General features: G+C 36.6%; 1 pseudogene; it reads right to left on the bottom strand.

Annotated features, from left to right (window-relative positions):
- LOC149578818 (wall-associated receptor kinase 3-like) overlaps positions 1-24,860 on the bottom strand; it is a 31,711-nt pseudogene extending 6,851 nt beyond the window's left edge.
- Between the last annotated feature and the right edge of the window lie 712 nt (positions 24,861-25,572).

Raw genomic sequence — 25,572 nt, 5'->3', positions numbered from 1 at the left:
ACTTGAAGCTGATAGTCTTTTAACAATTCAAAACAATGTCCTAAGAAGAACACCCATCCCTTTGTAGCAAAGCAATTATCACATCCTTTCAAAACCAAACTGATACAATTTTCACCATTTCTTAACTCTCCATGAAATTTGTAGTCACAACTGATCTTCTCAATGTACTCATGTTTCCTTTCTAAATATTAATCTACATCGTACCTTTCCATTTCAAATGTTGCAGCAGTAATTCTTCACACATCTAAATTATTTTATACCCATCAACAACTATTAATTGCATTTGAGCTTTAGATCACTGTCATCTAGTAAACATTTACCTGACATCACAGAAGTGTAAAGATAATTTGAAGCTATTACTTCTTGATCCTTAACTCTTTTCATTCAGTCAATGCTGTTAGTAGTTGAATTGTACTTACATTATGTTTTATCCAATCTGCAGCAGAAAATAGACATCAATCTGTTTTCTCCCTTTAGTGAATCCTCCATCTCGATGCTTGAGATAGCATACTGAACTTTCATTGTCAGACCAAGTCCAAAATAAGCATGTTTTACCCCAAGGAAGAAAGGACAAAAGATATACTAAAACCCTTAATTCATTGAAAAAAATAGAGGAACATGAAACTTACAATATCATTAATCCAAAAACCTGTAATATCCCATTTCAAAATAGGCAAATATTTTGATGTTGACAGTAGCAAAAAATTGATTAAAGCTGTGATATCCATGGAAGTCGCTTCAAACCGCTTGCATGCTCTTTCCAATTGTATGAAAAGGTAATGGCCTACATTATTCAATCAACTGAATGGAATTTTTACTTCGAAGGTTCGGAGGGTGCATTTGGATATCACTCTCTATTCAGATTCCCCAAAAATTGGCCTTCATACTGAATCACTTCTGTTTTACACCTGCATAAGAATAATGTTGACAATTAATTATATATTTTTTGAGAAAAGATCGCAAACATGTGTTTTTAAAGTACTACAATTTTAGACTTTCAAATGAATGAATTTTTGAGACTAAAGCAGCTTATGGGACTCACAAGTTAGCACACACTACAGAAAGGAGAAAGAGAACTTAAGCTAGTTGTGACCTCTGTAACCTCTTGATTGATGTCTCTTCGCTAGTGGATTTTAATAATCAAAAATTACAAATCACAAACTATCTATAAATTTGGATGTCTTTCCAGATAAAATATCATGTCAACTAATATTCACATATTAAGTGGCCTCATCACCCAAATGAAAAGTAGAATATGAAACCTCACTCAAACTACAATAGATCACTGAAACAATATGATTGAAAAATGTCTTACAGAATCTTTGAAGAACTTACATCAATGCAATGGAGAGCTAAACCTACAGTTGCACTATTGCTTACATGGTGGTCATCATCAGACTTCTATTCATGGTGGTCATCATTAGACTTCTATATCGTCAAGCCCACAAAGAGTTGCAAATGGTTACAGAATTGTTGATGCTTGCATTGTCATCATCATTAGAACTCTATTGTAGTCAAAATTCACAAAGGGTTAGAAAATGATGAGATTAAGTTATTTTAAAGAAAATTATAATATTTGAAGAACTTAAATCAAGACTTCTAGTAGTATTGTTGCTTACACCGCCATTACCATGAGACTTTTGTTAAGTCAAGTCCACAAAGGGTTAGCAAATGTCAGATTAAGTTACTCTTAAGAAAATTAGAATATTTGAACAACTTACATGAAGACCTCTATTAACATCATGGTTGACATGGTCATCATCATTAAGCTAATGTTTTAATCAAATCCATAAAGGATTAGAAAATGGTCAGATTAAGTTATTCCTAAGAAAATTAGAATCTTTGAAGAACTTACATCAAGACAGTGGAAAGCTGAACTTCCAGTAGTATTGTTTCTTATATGGTCATCATCATGAGGTTCCTATTAAAAGTCCTCAAAGGTTAGCAGATAATCAAAAAGGAGAGAAACAAACATATAAGTTGTAACAATAGCATAACCTTTAAATCTTACTTTCTATTTGAACAAGACATTACAAACCTTTCAAGATTCTTACTTTTCTAATAAATAATATTAGCATAGTCCATTATCAACCCAACATATCTCTGATAAACTCATTCAAAAATGAAAATTAACAAATGTCTAGATTAAGTTATTCTTAATAAAATTAGAATCTTTGAACTTACAACAAGACGATAGAGAGCTGAACTTCTAGTAGCATTTTTCTTACATGGGCATCATCATCATGCTCCTATTATAGTCAAGTCTAAAAAGGGTTAGTAAATACTCAGAATAAAAAATTCCTATGAAAATTAGAATCTTCACAAAACTTAAATCAAGACAATGGAGAGCTAAACCTTTACTAGCATAGTTGCTTACATGGTCTTCATCATCAGACTCCTATTATAGTCAAGTCGAGAAAGGAATAGAAAATGGTTAGATTAAGTTATTCCTAAGAAACTAAAATGTTTGAAGAACTTACATCAAGAAAATAGAGGGTTGAACCTCTAGTGGCATTATTGCTTACCTGGTCCTCATCATCAGAATCCTATTTAAAGTCCACAAAGGTTAACAAAGAGACAAACAAAGTTAGTCTAAATTGTAACAAAACATGTTAGTTGTAATATTAGCATAAATTCTTTCAAAATTCTTGCTTATCTAATAAAAACTATTAACATAGTCCAATATCAATCTGACATACCTTTATAACTTTTATATGTTTCTTCTTCAGTTGATTTACTTGGTTGTTAGATTGCTTCCTGATCATATGGCTAGCATGTTTTCATGCCCACACACATTGCAAATATCGAGCTCTACTTGTAAAATGTTCAAATCTATGTGCACACTCCATGTTTTCTTCGGCTTTCTTAAGTCTATGTTCATAATCATTTCCCTTATGCTTTCTTGAAACTCTTTCAACTTGTGGCAATTTTAGAGAATGTTGATCATCATACAAGGCAAACGTCTGATGATATAACTGTCCTATCTAGCCTGCATTTCTCCCTTTCCCACCATTAGTAGCCATGACATCATTTTGAGAAGAAGCCCCTGCATCAGACTCATTTTTCTACATGTCAGCATCTTTATTCTCATTGGACATAGAATTGAAGATATCCCCTGAATCATCATATACATAAAATTCCATATCCTTATATACTTTTCTAATCACCATGTCCAGTCGGTTAATATACCTGCAAAGAAGGGCATGGCTTATATGAACGTATGATAAATTTAAATGTTATCAGATATTAAATTTATTAGACACAATCTATTAATAAGTTGGACATTTACCTAGTAGATGCAATAACTCTGTTTGCAAACACATTTAGGTTTTCACCACCAAATATTCCTCCTGGCAAATTAAATTGGATGTTTTCTAGAAGTTTGCAAATTTCTTTTATTAATTTATTCTTTGTTTTCTCTTCAATGCTCCCAGCAATCTTTAAGGCAAGTATTTCCATGCAAAATAATACTTGTAATTCATGTCTATTCTTGAGTGAAGAATTTCAATAATTTTTTTAATGAGCTTTCAAAGAAATGTCTATGTAAAAGTCTAAATGAAAAAGACAAAAAAAAAAAAGGATACTCTCTAACCTTGTCCTCAGAAGTGTATAAAGAAGCAAAATTAGAATTGCCAAGGTGGGTAGATAATGGAAGGGGGAAATCTTTGTACTTGACTGCCAATTCCTTAGGTTTTTTCAAAATCAACTTCATCACTTCATGGCAAGTGGATCTCTTAGTTGAATTGCTTTCTTTTGCAATGTTTGTAGATGAGCAATGCTCAGCTTCTAGTTGGACCTCTACATGTTGGAATTACAACATCTATCAGGCATTGCACTAGATCTCTCAAATCAATGTCTTTGCTAGAAAGGCCATGCTGCATTTTTTCATCTAGTGATTCAGTGAATGCTTTTTCATTATCTAACTCAACAGTTTCTCAATCACAATCTCCAACCTCAGTAGATGAAAAAGAATTTGAAACAGATGATAAAACAATGGATATAGGGCAAAATTGTTCATAGTTTTCCAGAGGTTGTCGTGCTTTCTTGAAAACCATATCTATAGTTGCATTATTTTTCTCCATGGGAAAGGAATTCAAAGCCTCTATTTTAGTCTCCTCGCATTATTTACTTGAATAATGTTACTAAAGTAAGTCCACATTAAGCAAGTTACACCTAATATTAATACTAAGGTTTATAATTTATTTACCTTGTAAACTAAAAACCTTGAAGATTAATTGTATCTGCTGATCCAACAAAGTCAACTATACTCATTACAGCCTTCCTCTAACTATAGCTCATGTTATTAGAAAAAAAACTATGTAGATTTTTATAAAAATCCCTCTTAATTTGTAAGATCAACCATAAAGTCTCATTCTCAACGACCGTCAGAGTAAACCCATAGTCTCAGATTGTAATAGATTTATCATGGATACTAAAATCGAGGCATAGATATAGATTAAAATAGTGAAATGAGATCTTTTAACTGTAAAGATAATAGAAGAAGAAAATAAATGAAAATGTCTGACAATAAAGATCAGTACACTGTAAATGCTGTTCAATTTTGAATACAAGATGGATAAAGTTGAATGTGAACAAATTGCTTTGAGCTTTGATATGCTCTCTATATTTTAGAGACACGCCCAATCAAGCATAAAATACCTTCTCAGAAGATTGGTTAGTGGTAATTTCAATGCTACTTCCTACCCTTAATGCATTGTTTTCCCAACTACTATAAAACTAGAATAAAATTAACTGATGATATTAATGAGAACCTCAACAACCTAAATTGCTTGAACATAGCGAGAAGGAAAGAAACTAAATAGATCCATCCAGACCAAGGAAACCCAATTATCTCTAGTATACGAGGGTTGGTAAGGAGTAAAATAGGAGATAAGATCCAAGATTTTTATGAAGATTTAGGTATCTATGCTAATAGTTATGTGGAAGGGATGGCTATGTGACATGGTATCAGATCTTTTTGGGGACTAACAGTTGAAAAAATCATTTTGGAAGAGGAATCCAAACTCATCACAGATATCCCTTTGAATTAAGATAATAGGTCCTAGAGAAATATCATCCTTATGAATGATTGTAAATGAAGGATAGCCATGTTTAGATTAGTCAAGATCACACATACTCTAAGAGAAGGAACTGGGGCAGCAGACATCCTAACTGGATTTTGGGCTGCTGGGAAGTGAAAGTGATTTTTTATGTATTCAACTAAAATGAATTTAATTAATGATAAAATATTAAATATTTGGAAAAAGGTGGGAGGTTTTTTCAAATTATTTTATTATAAATGACATTAATGGGGTCTTGATTTTATGATGGCACCTCATACCATTTTGCACATTGACTTTCTTGTGGAGATTGAGAATGCCATCTCTGCTCTCCCTAATGATGCCACCGAAGAAATTAAATAGGATTGCACAGTTGCTTCGAGGCATGCCAAACCTCCTAGGTACAACATCTCCAAAGCGGAGTTCATTTTTTTCAAAAGTTTGTTGTGTCACAATGACTTTGTAATCACCAAAGCAGACAAGGGTAATGCTACTATCATCATGAACAAGCAAGATTATGTTGCAAAGATGCTTGACCTTTTGGTTGATTCTTGTAGCTACAAAACCTTGTCTTGTATCCCTTGTGCCAAAATTTAAAAAAAAAGTCAAAGCCAGTGCCTTGGCCTCCTCCTTTGGTGTTAACATAAAAAAGAGGTTAGTCCCTTCTAGTGAAGTCACTCCCCGCATCTTTGGTCTCCAAAAAATTCACAAGGAGGGTATTCCCGTAAGACCAATTTTTGACACTATAGGCTCCCTCACGTACCCTCTAGCTGCCCATCTTGCCAAACTAATATTTCTCTTGGTCGGCAAATCTAATTCCTTTGTCAAAGACTCAACCCACTTTATCAAATTCATCAAGGATGCTCATCTTGATAGTAATGATGTCTTGGTGAGTTTCAATGTTGTCTCTCTCTTCACAAAGGTCCCAATTCCCGATTCAATTGAAAGTATGAAGCATAAGACCAATATAGAGATCAAAAATTTGGTTGAGTTGTGCCTTAAATCCACTTTCTTCCCCTTCTAAGGGGTCATATACGAGCAAGTTGACGGTGTGGCCATGGGTTCCCCTCTCTCCCCAATCATTGCCAACTTTTATATGGAACATTTTAAAGAGTTGGACCTTTGATCATGAACTGATTATGAAGCAAAGATAAAAGAGTAGAGTTCTTGTAGCAGAAAGAAACCATGCACGAGATCTACAAGAATATTGGATAGTGCTCAATGATCATGACTATAATGATAGCAAAATGAAAGGGCAATCGGACAAAATAGTGAGGTCGGATATCCTGAAAAGATGAAAGTGTGAAGATGAGAGAAAGACCAAACACAATTCATGAAAGTAATGACGGTATGTCAGTCAAGAATGTGAGAATAAGGGAGAAGGAATACCTTTTTTTTCCTCAAAGGATAGATACCCCTATATGATTATCTTGGTTCATAGTGGTGAAATTGCTTATTGCATTTTCTTGATCTCATAATGATGAATGAACATGATAGCATCAAGAGATAAGTGGCAAGCTCCAAAAGCAGAAGGAACTTATAAATGGTCTCAATGCACAAGATCTGATCAGAATGTTCAAAGGCTTTGTGAGGACATTGTGATTTGCAAGTGTATCAGTAAGGCAAAGAACCCATCAAAAGACTATTTAATAGAACACAGTCAAGAAAAGACAGTCATTAATAGAGAAAACCACAGTCATGAATGGAAGCATAGGACAAATCACAAGTTTTAGAAGTCTTATGACTGTTGATTATTGGGAGTCCATAGAGAAAAGGGCAAGTTCACGAAGGGACAGCTAAATATTAATAAGGAAGAGAAATAAGAAAGTGAAGTCTATTATGGAAGCCATGATAGCACCTTGTCTATGAAAAGCAAAAGGAAGCATCAAATATGGCATGGTTGTCTACAGTGTTATTATTCGTTAATATGTCTAAATATAATGACTTTCAACATCACATCAGAATGGAAACAGATCCAAGGAGACAGTAGAATGCATGATGGCAGTCCTCTAAAGCCACTATTCACTAAGAGGTGACAAAAACAATGGGCAGATCTGATGTCCCAAACACAATACCAGCACAAAAGTTAAACAGGTTTTGAAGATTATTAACATGCATGACAGAACATGTAATGATAGAGAAAGAGGATGAAATGCTAAATCATTTGTCATCAAGATAGAGGCATGAATAACCCATAGTTATTATATCAAATTTCCTAAATATTTCAACTTTATACTCAAATAAACTAGTGCACTACAACTTGTGCAAAAGATTTAGGTGACCATTACAGCACTGTAATCTTATGGCCATGTATATGGAAGCCATTCAAGAGGTTGTTACAGCATATGAATAATAATTTGTTGCTATCAATGTACAAATGAATATAAAGAAAATATGATATATGGAGATATAGTTGTTGTGAATCAGTATATTCATGGATAATTATTGGACCATGCCTACATGCTAGCAACTTCGAACTGGGCATTGGGACTGGGGGTTTAGCAGTTGGCAGGATCTGAACCAATGTTAACAAGTGGGTAATCGGTTGCCATAGAATTTTAGGCCAATCAAAGGGAGCAGGCTCTATGTTGTCAATCCCACTGTATGAAACATATTCTCAGAGTAAAGCATAATCATGTTGTACCATGGAAAAAAATTAAGGTCAGTGATTTAGTTATTAGTGCAATCTACTTCAGAAAAAATAATTCATCTCTTTCAGAAAAAAATTTGTAAGGAAAACCTAAATAAGATATGTTTCTTCACCTAAAAAGAAAAGACCTTTAAAATTGGCATAACATGTAGGTTTCTCTATAAAAAGCAGTGTAACATGGGGATGCATCCCCCCCAAAATTGGGCCATCTCAGAGACAAGGATGTCCCTGGGATAGGGGGACAACATCTCGACCTTTCAGGCAGCACCACTTAGAGCACCACCTCTGCTAGAGATGGCGAGATGTCTTCGAGATGGAAAAATGTCTCCTTTATTGTGGGTGCGGGGGGACACAATAGAGTCTCCTTTATTGCAGGGGGACGTAATGGAGTCTCCTTTATTGTGGGTGCGAGGAGACTTGTAGTTTTTGTTTGCATTATAATATTATTTACTTATTTTGATATCATGATTCATGGCACATTATACTTATTGCAATCAAAACACATGCTTTCTAGGCATGACATGATGCCAATAGCACAAAAAATAAAATGCTAACCATCAATTTCTAGGTGTAAAAATCAACAATAGGACAAGTTTAAATCACAAATTCCAGAAAATAGTCTGACGGACATTTTAAGGACTAAACTAAAGGCTTGCTAGGCATGGCTTGATGCTCATAGCACTCCCTAAAAAACAATAAGGAGGTCATCAACTTGTGGGCCTTAAGGCCACAAAAAAAATCCTACAGCACAAAAAAATGGCTATAAACTGTCAATTCCCGAGCCCAAAATGAGAACAGATAATGTAATGATTTCTGGTGGCTTGATTGGATGCTCATACTATACAGTACACATGATGTAATGTTCAAGCTCTCTACTTCGGAGATATTTTATAGAAAAAAAAATTCAATTGTTTTATGAAAAGAAAAATAAACATCTAGCTGAAGTTCAAAAAATAAAAAAAATCAGTCATTTTATTAAAGGAAAAACAAACATTTAGGTGCATTCAAAATTAACATATGGGTCTTTAAGTTTTAAGAGAATCAAAATATGTGCCTTTACTCATCAAGAAACCCATACTACAAGTGTTTTCCTTCGGAGCACTTTCAAAATCCAATTTGAGCCTTCAGGACATATTTTGCAAAGGCTCAATTGGTAGCTCTTGATGTGTATTCTTGCAGCTCAACTAGCACTAATAGTAATGATCCCACTTTCAGTTGGCATGGATAATCTCACAATTTGAATGTCTATTCTATATTTGGATGGGGTTGAGGATTTGTATTATTGCATGCTTGCCAAGAAGTTACAACACTTTAGTAACTTAGTGTTTCTTACCCTTCTCTGGAGTTTCAACGCACACAGGACAACTGTGAAATACCATTTGAGCCCCACCAAGGTTTTGCAAATATTTTCTAGCATGCTTTCATGGATATCTGGGCCCTATCCATGTTTTGCATACATGTTTATTAGGCGACTGGGAACAATAACATCTAGCAAAAAATCCAATCCACTCTTTGGCAGGAACATCACTGCACTGCAACCCCTACTATGCAAGCATATGTTATAGTTTAATTCACTTTAAGTCAACAATAATCTGCACAGGAACATTTTCCATGCTTGAAATATGGAAATGGTCTGTGCACATACCAATAATTTCTTTCTCAACAACTTTCGAAATATACCTGGTTGCAGTGTGGCAATCACCACATACTCGAAGGTTTTTGATAATTCTAACCATTGTTTCATCATCCATGTAACAACCCATCGTGATGCAGGAGCATCTTGCATGGAAAAATTGAAAAAAAAAAAAAAAAATTGGACCAAAAAAAAAAAATTGTGGAGGAGAGAGAAAGTGACGAAAATTAAAGGAGAAATATAAAAAATAAAAAATAAAATAAAATAAAATAAATAAAAAGAGGATTTCTATTTTTGAGGTGCATAGGTGGCATAATAGAAAAATAAAAAATAAATGGTTGTCATTCCATTTATCGAGGTGTGTGGGTAGAATTCTAGAAAGTTATGAATATTGTAGAAAGTTGTGGATATTGTAGAAGGTTATGAAAGTTGTAGAAGATTGTGGAGGAATTCTAAAAGGTTGTGGATAAGTCATGCATGGGGTGGTAAGTGCCTATTTAAGCAAGGCATATGAGCATTTCTAAATCAAGCTCAATGAGTAGCTTGAGAAGTAGAAGCTCAAGGAGTAGCTTGAGAAGTGGAAGCTCAAGGAGTAGCTTGAGAAGTAGAAGCTCAAGGAGTAGCTTGAGAAGTGGAAGCTCAAGGAGAAGCTCAAGGAGTAGCTTGAGAAGTGGAAGCTCAAGGAGGAAGTGAAGAGTGAGTTTTCCTGAGTCTGTGGACAGAGCGCCGAATGTGAGGCAGTTTATAGCAGGATTGTGGTGGAATTGTGAGTGTGTAGACAGAGTGCCGAATGTGAGGTAGTTTACACTTGGATCTTGGATTAAGTTTGTGAGAAGAGCTAGTGACTGAGGTTTAGAAACAAGGAGGTTGCTTGGTGGCTTGCGAGCACAAGTTGAGATCTTGGAGGTTTCTACCAGAGCGTGGATCTGGACTAGCTTAGGTTTGGATTAGATCTTGAGAGATCTTGCAAAAATGTTATTGTAATTACTATTGGATTTTCAAGTATAATAAAATTGTCTTCATATTGTTGCATTCTTGGTTGTGAGTTGGTAAGGGTGGTGTGGCCCTTCATTAGTGGTAACAGAGCGGTACTTCATCAGTGGTATCAGAGCCATACTTCATCAGTCGTATCAGAGCCATACTTCATCAGTCGTATCAGAGCAGGAGTTCCTAATTGTACAAGCAGATTGCCGAAGTGTGAGGTAGTTTGTACCAGGATCTTGGTTGGGTGAAGTTTATTAGAGTGGGAGTTCTTGACCGTGTAAACAGATTGCCGAAGCTGAGGCAGTTTGCACCAGGACCTTGGGAGGACATGTAGATTGATCGATGGATGCGGAGATGGAAGACTAAACTTGTTGAGGCATGATTGTGGACAGCTGGTGGATTGAAGATCCGTTGTCCTAGACTTGTGATGTGGTTCCTGATTGTTCGTGCGAGGTGGCAGGTTGCGATCTGACTTGCAAACAATTTGAGGTTGTCACAAGGAGCGTGGGAAGGATTTGTTGCAGAGGGTTTACAAAGATCTTGGGAGATGGCTCCAAGAGGATTGGACCCTAAGATGATTGTGAAAATCCATGATATAGTGGAGAGGAATTTTTCTAAGATGATTTCTCGGTTGGATGCTAGATTGGCTAATCAAGCTAAGAAGGTCAAGGTGGAAGAGGTTGGTTTTGTTGATCAGATTATGGAGTCTGATACAGAACCTGCAGAGCAACTAGAGGTTGTTGCTGAAGATATTCATAACCTTGTTGATGTTGGGACAGAGGTTGGTTTTCATGATCAGTTGGTTGAGTCTGACATGGAGACTACAGAGCATTTGGTCGTGGATGATCTAGTTGATGTTGGTGGTGACTTGTATGTTGCAGAGCACTTGGTCGTGGATGATCTGATTGTTGTTGGAGGTGAGTTATGTATTGCAGAGCATCTTGTTGTGAGCAATGAGGTTGCTAGTGTTGAGAGTTTGGCATGTGTTGATGGAGATCTACATGTGGCTGTTGATGTGGGGTTTGTTGCTACAGGTGTGGATTCACTAGTTGTTGATGTGGATGAGAGTTTTCTGTTGAAGCATTATGTTCAGTTTGTTCCTGGAAGTGAGCATGTTGATTGGATGTATGAGATTTGGGTGTTTGATAGAGTAGTGCAGATGTGGAAGATTTGCATGGTGGTTTTCTTGTCCCTGTTGAGGTGGAAACCTTTGGTGAAGATGAAGATGGTGGTAGATCTTTCTTTTTGGCATCAAAGTGTGGGACACACTTTTCTATGTACCGGGGGAGTTTGATGTAGGAGCATCTTGCATGGAAAAATTGAAAAAAAAAAAAAAAATTGGACAAAAAAAAAATTGTGGAGGAGAGAGAAAGTGACGAAAATTAAAGGAGAAATAAAAAAAATAAAAAATAAAAAAATAAAAAGGAGAAAAGAAAGAAAAAGAGGATTTCTATTTTCGAGGTGCATAGGTGGCATAATAGAAAAATAAAAAATAAATGGTTGTCATTCCATTTATCGAGGTGTGTGGGTAGAATTCTAGAAAGTTATGAATATTGTAGAAAGTTGTGGATATTGTAGAAGGTTATGAAAGTTGTAGAAGATTGTGGAGGAATTCTAAAAGGTTGTGGATAAGTCATGCATGGGGTGGTAAGTGCCTATTTAAGCAAGGCATATGAGCATTTCCAAATCAAGCTCAAGGAGTAGCTTGAGAAGTAGAAGCTCAAGGAGTAGCTTGAGAAGTGGAAGCTCAAGGAGTAGCTTGAGAAGTGGAAGCTCAAGGAGGAAGTGAAGAGTGAGTTTTCCTGAGTCTGTGGACAAAGCACCGAATGTGAGGCAGTTTACAACAGGATTGTGGTGGAATTGTGAGTGTGTAGACAGAGCGTCGAATGTGAGGCAGTTTACACTTGGATCTTGGATTAAGTTTGTGAGAAGAGCTAGTGACTGAGGTTTAGAAACAAGGAGGTTGCTTGGTGGCTTGCGAGCACAAGTTGAGATCTTGGAGGTTTCTACTAGAGTGTGGATCTAGACTAGCTTAGGTTTGGATTAGATCTTGAGAGATCTTGCAAAAATGTTATTGTAATTACTATTGGATTTTCAAGTATAATAAAATTGTCTTCATATTGTTGCATTCTTGGTTGTAATTTGGTAAGGGTGGTGTGGCCCTTCATAAGTGGTATCAGAGCGTACCTTCATCACATCGCCAACTCTTTTGTATGACAGGAAAGAAGAAATTTCTTCTCTCATTTCACATCCATTCATTACAAATTCTCGCCAAGGAGTGTCGCCATAAATTCTCCCAACTGTATGTTCACATTTGATTTATAAGAGCCAAGCAAACTCATCCACACAATTGAATAGGGCTTTACTTGCATTTCATGAAGTTTAATATACCTGATATACCTATAGTTTGGGGTAGCTAGGACAGGCGACTCGTAAGTAGCTATAGGCAGAAAGAATGCCTCTGGCAACCATGGCGGAGGAATGATTTGCTACAACCATTCTTAGTAGGCCTGCACTCCATTTCTTGTTGCGTGTCAGGTCCTGCTATCACAAATTAAAACTTAAACTCATAACCATTCTCCTGCTCCTTTGCGTGCTCGGGTAAATGATTTTTCATTTTAAGTGAAAGACTGTGTTGGTTGAAATTTCGACCAACACGGGTTAGATTTTTAAAAAAGAGAAAAATTTCCTTCTACAATTCGACCAAACTAAACCTTTTTAATTGATGGTCAAAAATTAGGGTCAAATGTAGTAGTGTCAGCTTGAAATCTAGTTACAATCCCAACTGCATTTTCTATATTTGGTCTGGTGTGAGTCAAATATTGCAAATCTCCAATCATGGATCTATACTTCTTCTTCTCTACTGCAAGTGTCTCATCTTTGCTAGATAACTTGTGGTTAGTTATCATAGGTGTACCAATAGGTTTACAATTTTCTAATCCAAATCTTTTCAACAAGTCTTTTAGGTACTTAGCTTGTGAAATACAAATACCATCACTATTCTACACAATCTATAATCCTAGTAAAAACTTCATTTCTCCTATCATGCTCATTTCAAACTCATTTTTCATTTCTTTAGAAAACTTATCACTTGCTTCATTATTACCTCCAAATGTAATGTCATCCAAAAATATTACTATTATTAACAAACCATTCTCAATTTCTTTCAAATACAAGTTATTGTTTATCGTACCTTCAGCAAATCTAGGCTTTGCCAAATAGTTGTCCAACCTTGCATACCAAGTTCTAGGTGCTTTCTTCAAACCATATAGAGCTTTCTTTAGCTTGCATACCATGTCTTTGTCTTCTATCAAAGGAAAACCTTTAGGCTGCTCAATATATACCTCTTCTTCAAGTTCTCCATTCAGGAAGGTTGATTTAACATCCATCTAGTAAACTTTAAATTTCTTATTTTCTACATAAGCTAAGAACATCCTTACTACTTCCATTCTAGCTACAAGTGCATATGTCTCCTCATAGTCTATGCCTTCTTGTTGTGAGTATCCCTTGCATACAAGTCTAGCCTTGTTCCTCACAACTTCACCTTGCTCATTCATTTTGTTTCTGAATACCCATTTGATTCGTATCACATTCTTATCTTTAGGTCTAGGAACTAACTCCCATGTTTCATTGTTCACAATTTGATCTAATTCTCCCTTCATTGCTTGAATCCAATGATCATCTCTACATGCTTCATCTGCACTCTTAGGTTCAACTTGAGAAATCAAACATATCTCTTCATTAACTCTATTTCTTGTCATCAAACCTTTGTCTTTGCTTCCAATTATCTACTCAAAAGGGTGATTCTTTGTCAAATTCCTATTAGGGTTTAGAGTTGACATCTCAAATTTTATGTCATCTCTAGGTTCAAATCTTTGTTCTCCTCTTTGCTCAATAATTAGCACATCATTTTGAAAATCATTGTTAGTCTCAAAGAAAACTTTTTCATTCTGTCTAACAATTCCAAAATTATCTTCTTCTTCATCTAAATTATAATCTACTATCTTTTCCTTAGTTCCAAACTTTTCATCAATCCTTACATTTGCACATTCAACTATTATCTTAGTTATATAGTTAAAACATTGGTATTCCTTGCTTTTCAATGAATAGCCAAGAAAAATAACTTCATCACTTCTTAATCAACCTTACCAATATCATCATCTCTCTTAATATAACTTTTTCTCCCAAATATTCTAAAATACTTAACTAATGGTGAATGACCAAACCATAATTAATAAGGTGTCTTGTTCATACATTTTCTAATTTGTACTCTGTTCAAAGTGTACACTAATGTATTGACTACTTCTCTCCAAAATGTCTTACAAACTTCATTCTCAAACAATGCCACTCTTGCTACCTCTAGTACTTATTTACTTTTTCTTTTAGAAATCCCATTCTTCTTAGGACTTCTAGGTGAGGATAATTGTCTTTTGATTCCATCCTCTTCACAAAATATGTTAAACTCTCTAGAGGTCAACTCTCCTCCTCTATTTGATCTCAAATAGTTTATCTTGACACTAAATTCATTCTCAACTATATTCTTAAATATCTTAAACTTCTCAAAAGCTTCATATTTCTCTTTAAGTTGAAATTCTACCCACATCATTCTAGCGGAATCGTAAAAAAATTTCATAAAGTACCTTTCACCATAGAATCCTCTTGTTCTTGAAGGACCACTCAAATCTATGTGAATGTTCTCCAGCTTCTCTGTGGTAGTGAACTCCTTGATAAGAAATGATACTTTCTTTTATTTAGCCAAAATACATTATTTGAAAACAACATTAGTAGGCTTTTTTATCTTAGGCAAGCCTCTAACTGCAAACATGCTACTAACTTTCACATTATTATCAAAATTTATGTGATAGAATCTTCTATGCCACAACCAATTGTTGTCCACTTTAGCTACCAAACATGTCATTTTAGTAGGATTCAATTGAAATACATTACCTCTAGAACTTGTGCCTGTTCCAATCAGCTTACCATCTTTGTCTTTGATAATGTAGGTCTTCTCAGTGAATTGCAATTGATAACCCTTGTCCACCAACTGTCCAACACTCAACAAATTATGTTTCAATCCATCAACAAAATATGTGACAAGCTACATTGTTACCAACTCTAACAATACCTCCATCATGATTCTTGCACTTAACAAACTTATACATATCACCAATCATGTGATGTGAACAACTAATGCCAATTATCCAATCAGGTTTCTTTTCAACTTGGGAAACTAGATCTCTTTCTTCTCTAATTTCTCTATCAAGATCATCTTCCTTGATAGCCACAAATCCCAATTCATAACACTTTCACTTTGACCTCTCTCATCATATTCTTCTTCTTCATTTGCATATAAACAATTTCTATCTCTTTTAGGCTTGAATTTTCCCTTATACTTTTTCTCTCTTTTAGGACATCTAGATGCATAATTACCAAATTCATCACAAGTACAAAATTTAAAAAATTTCTTATCATCTTTTTCTCTTCTCACAAGAAGGGATATACCTTCCTCAATCTTCTTGTTTTCATCAAATGTGCCGCTACTAGAAAAATCTCCACATGTGATTGAACTCTTTGTTAGATTAGGTTGAATGTTTAGGACACTAAAAGTTGTTTCCACTCTTGCTAGATCTCCAGATTATCTTAGATCTAATTCTAGATAGATTCTAATCTTCCAAGCAATGTTTCCTTGGTGAAATCCTTAGTGTAGAGTATCAATAGCTAAATCATCTAAGCTACTTGCTTGAGTGGTGGCATCAAACTTTTCAAGATCATCCAAACTAACTCATCTTCTTCCTTAGTTCCACCATGAGACCAAATTCCTACAACAATTTATGATATTCTACCAATATAGCTTCTTACAGATTCATCTTCCATTATCTTAGCATCTTGAAATGCACATATCCAACTAATTCTCTTTGCATGTGTATCACCTTCAAAAGTAGATTATAATGCTTTCCAAATTTCATGAAATGTTTGAAGTGACTTTACCTAACTGTATGCATTCTTTGGAAGAGCTAATAGTAGAGCTTTTGTATCTCTCATGTTGCACGTGAACAGATCTCTCTCTACTTCATTGCATCCTTTAATTTTTTCTTCTTTCATAATCATCTTCCCATTCTTTGTCAAGATCCAATAACCCAAACCCATTCACAAAAAATGAGTCTTCATCTTCCCCGTCCAACTATCATAGTTGGCCCCATCAAATCTAGGAATATCATTTCTAAAAAGATTCACCATAGATCTCCCAAAGCTATTAAGCTTATCCTTCAAGGACCTTATGCTCTGATACCAATTGTTAGAATATATAGTCCACCAATATAACTAAGAGGGGGGGTGAATTAGTTTATCCAACTAATATCACAATTATCAACCTTATTAAACTTTAACCATATGAGCAATATAATAAGAAACCACAACAAGATACTCATTCACACAAACACTAGATATGTTAACTATGGAAACCCTTGACAGAGGGAAAACCTTGGTGGCGATGGTACCCAAAAGATGATGTAATAATATAAATATTCCCTTTTAGAGGATGGACCCTGTTAGGAGTCTTTGAATATATTCAGTACATATGAGTCCCTATTAGGAGACTTTGAATCCCTGTTAGGAGTTGTGGAAGATAGCTGGATCCACTAGACAAACAACTTCAAGTTTAAGACCAATGAACTCACTATTCAAATGATCTCTATATTATTCCTTCTAGAATAATAGAAATGAAATGTACTTCCTTCCTCTTCCTCTGTCCTATCAACCAAACTTTTGCTCCTTCAGATCTTGTACCCAAATCACAAAACATGAATCCAATAATCCCTTGGATCGCTCACACATATTTACTAAACACTCTGCTCCTTTTTGCACTTCACACTTCATACAATAATGGATACATTACAATCAAGAAAAATATTTTTCCTTTATACCATATCTTCAAGATAATTCCTTTAGTCAACCTTGAGGCTTTCCCAATTGTTTTTGATAAGATAAATAGGCTTTGAAGGGACCCTGAAACCCTTTACAAATCAAGATTTTTCAATGAAGCCCAAACCAAACATACTACAGTCCTAAGGAAGAACAGGTCACAAAATAGAAGTGACCAGAGTGGTATCACAAATAAAACAGTACACATCAGCCACAGAACCAGGTTTTGAAGGGTGCCTGAAACCCTATATGAGTCAACAAAGGAGAAACAAGTCACCAAACAAAAGGTGACCATTGTGGCAAAACAAAAAACAAGACAATAACAGCCACAAAAATAGGTTTTTATCGGGCTCCTAAAACCCCAAAATGAAACACACTGCCAAGAACAAAAGGCCAAAAGAGCCAGGGAACAACTGGCCAAAAGCCAGGTGAGTTAGACTTTCCCTTTTGAGCCCTTCAAGTTAGACTGCAGTGCCATGTCAAAAGAGGGAATGGGAGGCTTTCCCTTTTTTCCTTTTACTATAGTCCATCCATCCTCCACCAAACCAGCAGCCTTCTGCCACCCAAAATTAGCACCATCACAGCCAGAACCTAAAACCCCAGAGGCCAAGGAAAAGCACGTTGAAGCGGAAGTGATAGCAGAAACCTGAGATAGAACAGTGGCACCCAGCAAAGGTATCACAGGAGGAACTGCCTTGGAAACACCAAAAGAAAGACCAGCAGCCACAACAGAGGGAGCCAAAAGTGGATCCATTGACAAGAATTCATGAGAGGGTAGATCAATAGAGACAGGAGCAGAGTCCAATCTAGAAACTGGGTCTAGAGACGAACTTGCTATAACCACTGAAGGAGCCAAAGGAGGGGACGGAAGTGAAACAGAAGTAGAATCCACCCCGAAAGCAAGGATAGCAGCAGGAAAACTAGAAGTAGGAACAGAAGCCAGAGACTGGCCAACAGTCACCACGGAAGGGGAAGAAGGAGGAACCATCTTCAAGATACCAGGAGAAGAAGGATTCTGAGAAGATTTAACAGCAGCCTTCACATATGTGTAGTGGTCATCTGAGACCCCCTTCCACCAAGAAGGGGACAATGTCTATCTAGTTTTACTTGAAGAGCACCTGGAAGCCAGGTGACCAGTCAAGTGATAATTCTTGCAGCAAAAGGGGATACCCTCATAGTCTAGAAGAATATTCCAAGAATCAAGAGGAGAATCCACTGAAACCATATCTGGGAAACCCTTAGAAATGTCGATCTCAACAAGAATGCAAGCAAATGTTGATCAATACATGTTGTTAGTATCTGTATCAGATTTCACGAAGTCTCCAAGTACATTCCCCACCTCCACCCAGAAAGGTTCCAGCCAAAGAGGAAGGGGAAGGTTCATTAGCCTTACCCAAAGAGGGGTCTTATTAAAAGTTTCAGTTGAAGGGTTGAAATCCTTGTGCCAAATTTTTGCCATCAAGGGAAACTTCCCATCCCAAGAGAAATTATTGCTAAGAATGGCATTCTTGTCATCTGCAGTATCAAATTTCACAACAAATAAACCCCTTGCCATAGGGTAAATCTGGGCACTCTTCGAAATGAATGGTTCCCAAACACGAGATATCCATGCATGCAAATATGAAAGAGAGGGCCAGAAACCCTTAAAGCAAAAGATAGCAGCAGCAACCAAGAAATCATCCAAATTTATAGAAATCTTATCAACTAAAGAAGATAGAAGAAGCCTTTTTGGGTTACATACCACAACCGGCATAGCAACACAAAACCCTGAATCACAAGACCCAGGCTGCACCATCCGACCACCAATACCAACCTCAAATGTAGCCACATCAGCATAGGAAATGGCTGAACCACCCACAACTCCAGGCACAACCCTTGCCCAATCAACAAAAGTGATTGCTGCAAAGCCAGACACAGGAGAAGAAGCCAAGTAGCCATAAAAACCCAGTGCAGGAGACAGAATAGGACAGGCTAGGCGAAAAAGCTAGACGAGAAGCCGAATCTAGACCCAAAAGTAGAACTCAGGCCCTACCCGAGCCCAGGCGTAGAGGCTGAGTCTGAAGCCAAATCCAGGCAAAGGAGCATGGCACAGAAGACAAAATGAAGCCAGGGGCCAAAGCCAAAGCCGAAACTTGTTGCAGGGAGCCAAGTGGGAAGAATTTTTTTTTAAATAGCTTAAAACAAGTGAAAAGTCAAGCACAGAAACCAGAACGAAGCCAAGGTAGAAGCTGAAGTCGAAGCTAGGTGCAAGAGCTTGGTCAAAGCCAGGGGCCGAAGCCGAAGCCAAAGCCAGGCACAAGGAGCCAGGCGGGAAGAAAAAATCAAGTAGTGTTGTTTTAAATTTTATTAACCCTTGGTTGTAAGCTCTACAGGCAAGAAGCCCCACTATTTCACCAAGGGTCAATGGAAAAACATTCTCAATTAAGATCCATAGTAGAGAATGGCCCTGTGGGGACTTGAACCTTGGTTGTAGGCTCTGCAGGCTTTCCCAATTGTTTATAATAAGGTAATTAATTAGTTAAAATTACAATAGGACTGTCAGTTCATAGTCTATACAAAACTTCACACGTGTGATACTAGGGCTTTCCCACTCACTGACGTCATCAATAGACTATCCTTTGTCACTGGTTAAATATGCATCTCTTCATTACATCTCTAATGAAAGATATTGAGCAAACATCAGGAATTTCTTTCCCAATACTCTATCTCTAAAATTCTCTCTATAAATTAGGTACAACTTTGGTATGTCTTCGATTTACATGTTGCACACTGAACCACGTCATAGAACACTATGTTGAACATGTCCATGATTGTGCATCACCAGACAATCAAATCATTGTCTGTATGACTAAGATATTTGTCTGCTACTTAGCCAGTCTTTACAAAAACCATACTATGTTGACATCAATGAAAAAAATAATCATGAATGCAACATGCCAATACTTTCCAATGCTTAGGATACTCCCCCAAAGTAGTATCATCAAAATTCATGCTAACAATCCCTTTCTTTCTAATCTTGTGATTCTGTTGGATTGTTACATTATGATGTACTGTACTTGGTTTTCTAGAGATCTTTTGAGATGATGTATTGATTTGTGATGTATATTCTTTGAGTTTTTCATACCTTGTGAATTGTACAACAGATGATCATGCATTATGGTTATGCCATATGGCATCTGATCTAATTGTATATTATTTAATTGGATTCATAGTTGTGGTTATTCTATCATGGGGATTTTGTTATGTATCAATTTTATTATTAGTAAAAATTATGTATGTGATTCAACATCATGAAACCCTTAAGAGATGTAATTTGTTTATGGATTATTTGTATGCATGTGAGTTATTGCTTCCACTATATTATCTCTTGTTGTTTAATCTTAAGAAAAAAAATTGTTTGGCAAAATTAGTGACACTTTAGGTTAATTTCTTTTGGGTTCCCTAGCGGGGTGTTACATAATCTATGGACTAGCTTAAGTAATCACATATCTTGAGAATGACATGCTTCCATTTACCAATATTTGCAATTGAGTGTTGATATTTTTTTAAACTTGAAAGTACAAGTTTGAGTTTTATTGTTCTTTGTTGATGAGATTCCTTGATCTTACATAGAAACTTGTATAGTTGTAAAATTAAATGTTTTACCATGAGTGCAGGTAAAATGCCTAAATCTAAAAATTTAACTTTGGGTTAATGTTTTTTTTATGGTTAGGACAATGAGGAGGTATAAGCACCATACAGTTGCATCATGTGGCACCACTTAATTGTGAGCCCCTTCTTTTGTATTTAAAAAGTCGCATATGTGGTATTTTTAGCTATGTTTTTTTATCAATCATGGCTTTGGGTGTGGGAAATTTTTTAGTTGAGAAAATCAAGAATTTTCTCCATTGATCATAAAATCACACACACAAAACCCTAAGTCCGTCAACATTGGAAACCCTAATCATAGGGAAAATAAACGAGCAGGCATTTCCTTTTGAAATCATTGCACATGGCATTTTTATATCCTATTTTGGTTCTTGATAACTTTGTCGATGTAAATCTTAGTTGGCTATGGTCGTTTTAGCAGTAACACTACCTCAACAACAAGAGCTAAGAAATTTGTAAATAGGAAAATCCAAAGCCTTTAGATTTAGGGCCTAAGATATAGTTCTAATTAGTTCAAAATAGAATACAAATAAAAATGTAAAAATGAGTTGGACATAGTTTCAAAGAAAAGAAAATAATTTGTAAGCCTATTTTATTCCATTGTTTTTTTTTTTTTGGCTCACTAGATGAGGAAAAATGGGGTCCCTGCAATCCTAGTTACTCACCACATTTGGAACACTCTCCTCACAAATTCTAGGAGGGGAAACTTGTCAAAACTCCTTTCTAGTTGTATCGATTGATGTCGCTCCAAGCTAGTCGATGGGTTTCCTATGATGTGCAAGTCATAACTAGATGGGCCCAAATTTATGATGTCTATGAAAGTTTATTCTAAAATCTCTTCCAAAAGTTTCCTCCCGCCTTTGTGGGTCTCTTCCTCCCACCTTCCTCTACCTCTAATGAGCTCCTAATTGTAGATGGAAATGCATGAGCATTTTAAGTTTCAATTTGAGACAATAATAATAGTTTTTATTTGTATTTATAGTAAAGAAAATAACAATAGTTTTTATTTTTATTTATAAGAATGAAAATAATTATTTAAATATTTAATACAAAATTTTAATTGTCTTAAAATACTTCTTTATGTAGTAGTGTGCTTTGCTTGAAAATTAGAAAAATAGTATATGTAACGCATAAATGCACCATCGACGTTATATATTGGTATTTTTTGTTCCAATATCTCTATTGCTATTTGTAATTATTATGCATTATGATCATGTTATCAACATTAGATAACTATTTCTTTTGAAGCCATAATATGAATAAAAGACATGTGTAAACTTATAAAATAAAATAAAATATTTGAAGGATATAAAACCTTGTAAAATATAGTAGATAATAGAACATAGTATTAAATTAGAAAGAAAATATTAGATAGTGGATTGGTTTTTCCCTATTTGAGAATAAGAGGGAGCAGATCAAATGCTCCTGTTTTTGTATATCGTGCAAAGCCTCTAAAGTCGTTGGAAGACATTTTGGAGACACACTCATAGCATTTGGGAGAAATATATAGCACCGTCTACAATACAAGATATATGCACCATAGCACCGTCTACAATACAAGATATATGCACCATTAGTCAACGGAAAGTGAGCCCCACGTAGAGGGATCAAGCCTCCCGAGATGTTATCCGCAACACATATGATCTGCCCCACCTTGTGCCAATTCCCTCTCCTTCAGTGCTAAACGACGAACTGCAGTGCTGTGCTATTGAATAGGCAGCCCTAATTCTCTCGTTCCTTTCTTCCTCATCGATTATCAGCGCCTCCATTTCTTCTGGATCGGTATTTACCCGCGCATGTGCTCTTTCACCGCCTTTACACCACACCAGCTCCTGAACTACCTCTTTCATCGAAGGTCTCTTCTCCCCTTCAACGCTCAGGCATTCCTTCGCTAGCGCCGCAACTCTTCTCATCGACTCCCTCTTTTTACCTTCCTCCACATCAAGACGGGGATCTATGATTTCCCCCAATCCCACTGTATTTACATTGGAGATGAAATATATGGCCAGGTTGCTGTTGTTATCCATCCTCTCATACGACACAGGTCTCAAACCCGTCAAAAGCTCGGCCAAAACAACCCCAAAGCTGTACACATCGCTTTTCTCTGTTAGCTGAACCGTTTGAAAGTATTCTGGATCCAAATAACCCAGTGTTCCCTGAACAACGGTAGTAATGTGAGTTTGCCCCATCGGCACCAGGCGAGACACCCCAAAGTCTGCAACTTTTGGATTATAATCCTTGTCCAGCAGAATGTTTGAAGAGTTCACGTCTCTGTGAACAATCGGTGTTGAGGCGGCAGAATGCAAGTACGAAAGGGCTTCTGCAGTTTCTGTCGCAATACGCAGGCGCTGCTCCCATGGAATTTTCTGCTGCGTTTTCTTCTAGTCGTGCAGATGATCGAACAGTGTTCCATTCGAAATGTACTCATAAACTAACAGTGGAACCGAGGTTTCGAGGCAGCAGCCCAGCAACTTCACCACGTTTCTGTGATTGATTTGGCTCAGAATAACAATTTCATTGACAAACTGGTCGATTTGTTTAGAATCAACTTCCTTTGACCTCTTCACAGCAACAATAAGTCCATTGGCGAGAGTACCTTTGTAAACGGTGCCGTACCCACCAGTTCCCAAGATCAAATTTTGAGAGAACTTATCTGTAGCTTTCTCAATCTCATTCAAAGAGAAGAGCTTCACGCTTTCTACTCCCCCTCGTGATGAAAGTAATTTTCCCAACTGATCTCCTCCATTCCTCTTGAAGTTCTTTTCCCTGTCCCGCTTGGATTTTCTTAGCTTCAGAATCCACAGGAGACTGCCGCCGCCGAGTAGCGCAGCTATTAGTATCCCAAAAGCCCCTGCATTCCACAATTAAAACACTTGTACAGCAGGAAATGCAAACCAGACAGGGAAATATCATTTAAACATTAGATGCCCATCAATAGATACCTGCAATTATTGATGAAGTTTGGAGGCAAGTGAAACCTGTGCATTTTTTTGTTTCTGGAACAGGGGATAGAAACATTAGAGTAAAATCTCAAATTAAAGAATGTACTGGAAACACAAAAGGATTTTTTTTACCTGTACATCCCGTGCCGTTGGTGTATCCATCTCCGTCATAGCCAGTGTTACAGCTGCAAACATATCCCCAAATTCTATTTTGACAGTCGGCGTTCAGAGAACACTGGTACGAACTCTTGCTCTGAGCAGAGAAGCAGGTATCATTTGGAATAGCCCAGGCCACCCTCAAAAGAAAAATCCGCAACTGTGAACGACGTTGAATCGGAAATGGAATCCAAGCTATCTTTATCGACTATAGCGGAAGCTGAATTGCTACAATTGCTCGGTCCATAGGAAGAGTAGAATCGTGCGGCAAGGTTAATTCTTGTGTAACCTCCTGGAACCGGAATTTGGCAACAGCCATTTACTTTGCAGGGCAGTTGTCTGTTATAAAGCGATGAAGCATAGCCACATTTAGATGTGCAGGAGCTCGAATAAGGCGTTTCCTGCGATGCATTTTCCATATGCATCTGGAATTGGCCATATGTGTTGCAGCCAATAGCAAGGAGCCTATTAAACTCAGAAATCCTGAAAGGCCCTTCGTCGACAAGGCTGAACGTTGTGGCGTTCGTAACGTTAGCCTATTTCTCGCATGGAGAAGCATACATGCCTGCGCCGTCAAGTAGCATGTGGTCGTAAGAGAGATTTTTTATTTTCACTTCCCCCGAAAGGTTTGGAAGGAAGGGGATTACACGGTCAGAACTCGATTTTGTTATGCAAACAATTTCGAAACCAGGCAAACCGCAATCATTTTTGTGCAGTCGGAAAGGGTAAGGAAATGTCAAATCTCCGCACGTTTGAGGCCATGTGCATTTTTCTGCATTTAGTGATAAAACTAAAATTAGATGAGACGAAGAGTAGAGCAAAACCAGCCATGAGCATATGATTGTACTAGAGGTCGGCCTGAACATCTTGAAAAGGAAATTCGGAAATACATGCAATCGTGTACCAATTACATGCTGGCCCTATTTACAGTTTTTTGAATTGGGTATGTCTTTAATGGAGTATTCCATATTGCAGGTCAGCCTTAAATCTCCAGCTGATGTGAAGCAAATGGTCTGCGTAGACTTCAGCGCCTGTGTGACTAATTAATTCTCACACATCTAATCCAGTGAATCAGCCACGCCTAATATAGTAATACGCTATGATCTTCGTAGCTCTCCATATATTTATCTTGCGGATTGAAGCATTATTGGCATTGTGAACACAGAATATTTAAATTGAAAAGCCGCCCTTGTGAACACAGAATATTTCCACATGTTTGAGGATCTGGGCGAGAGCAATCATCATCTTTGAGTGCTACAACTTGACTAGAAAATGATATTAAGCTATGATCTCTGCGGCTCTGTATATATTCATACTATGAATGGGAGCATCGTTGACAGTTTCAAGACGGAATAGTTAATTGAAAAGTCGCCTTCGTGTTTTAGAATTGAGCGGAAGAACATGGCATGATGATGGAGTCTAAGCAATGTAAGTGTCTAAGGACTTGACTCCGTAAGCTTCTATTTTAATCTGGAATTACACGTTTTTGCCCATGCATGATTAATTTCAATGAATACAGTTTTCAAACAACAAAATCTAAAAGATACTAATTTTTTCCACTTTTTCTTGAATGAATAT

The sequence above is a fragment of the Cupressus sempervirens genome, chromosome 1, assembly GCF_028749045.1.
Source record: "Cupressus sempervirens isolate cs-2001-9-10 chromosome 1, ASM2874904v1, whole genome shotgun sequence".
Taxonomy (NCBI): Eukaryota; Viridiplantae; Streptophyta; class Pinopsida; order Cupressales; family Cupressaceae; genus Cupressus; species Cupressus sempervirens.
This window is presented reverse-complemented; position numbering and strand designations above follow the sequence as displayed.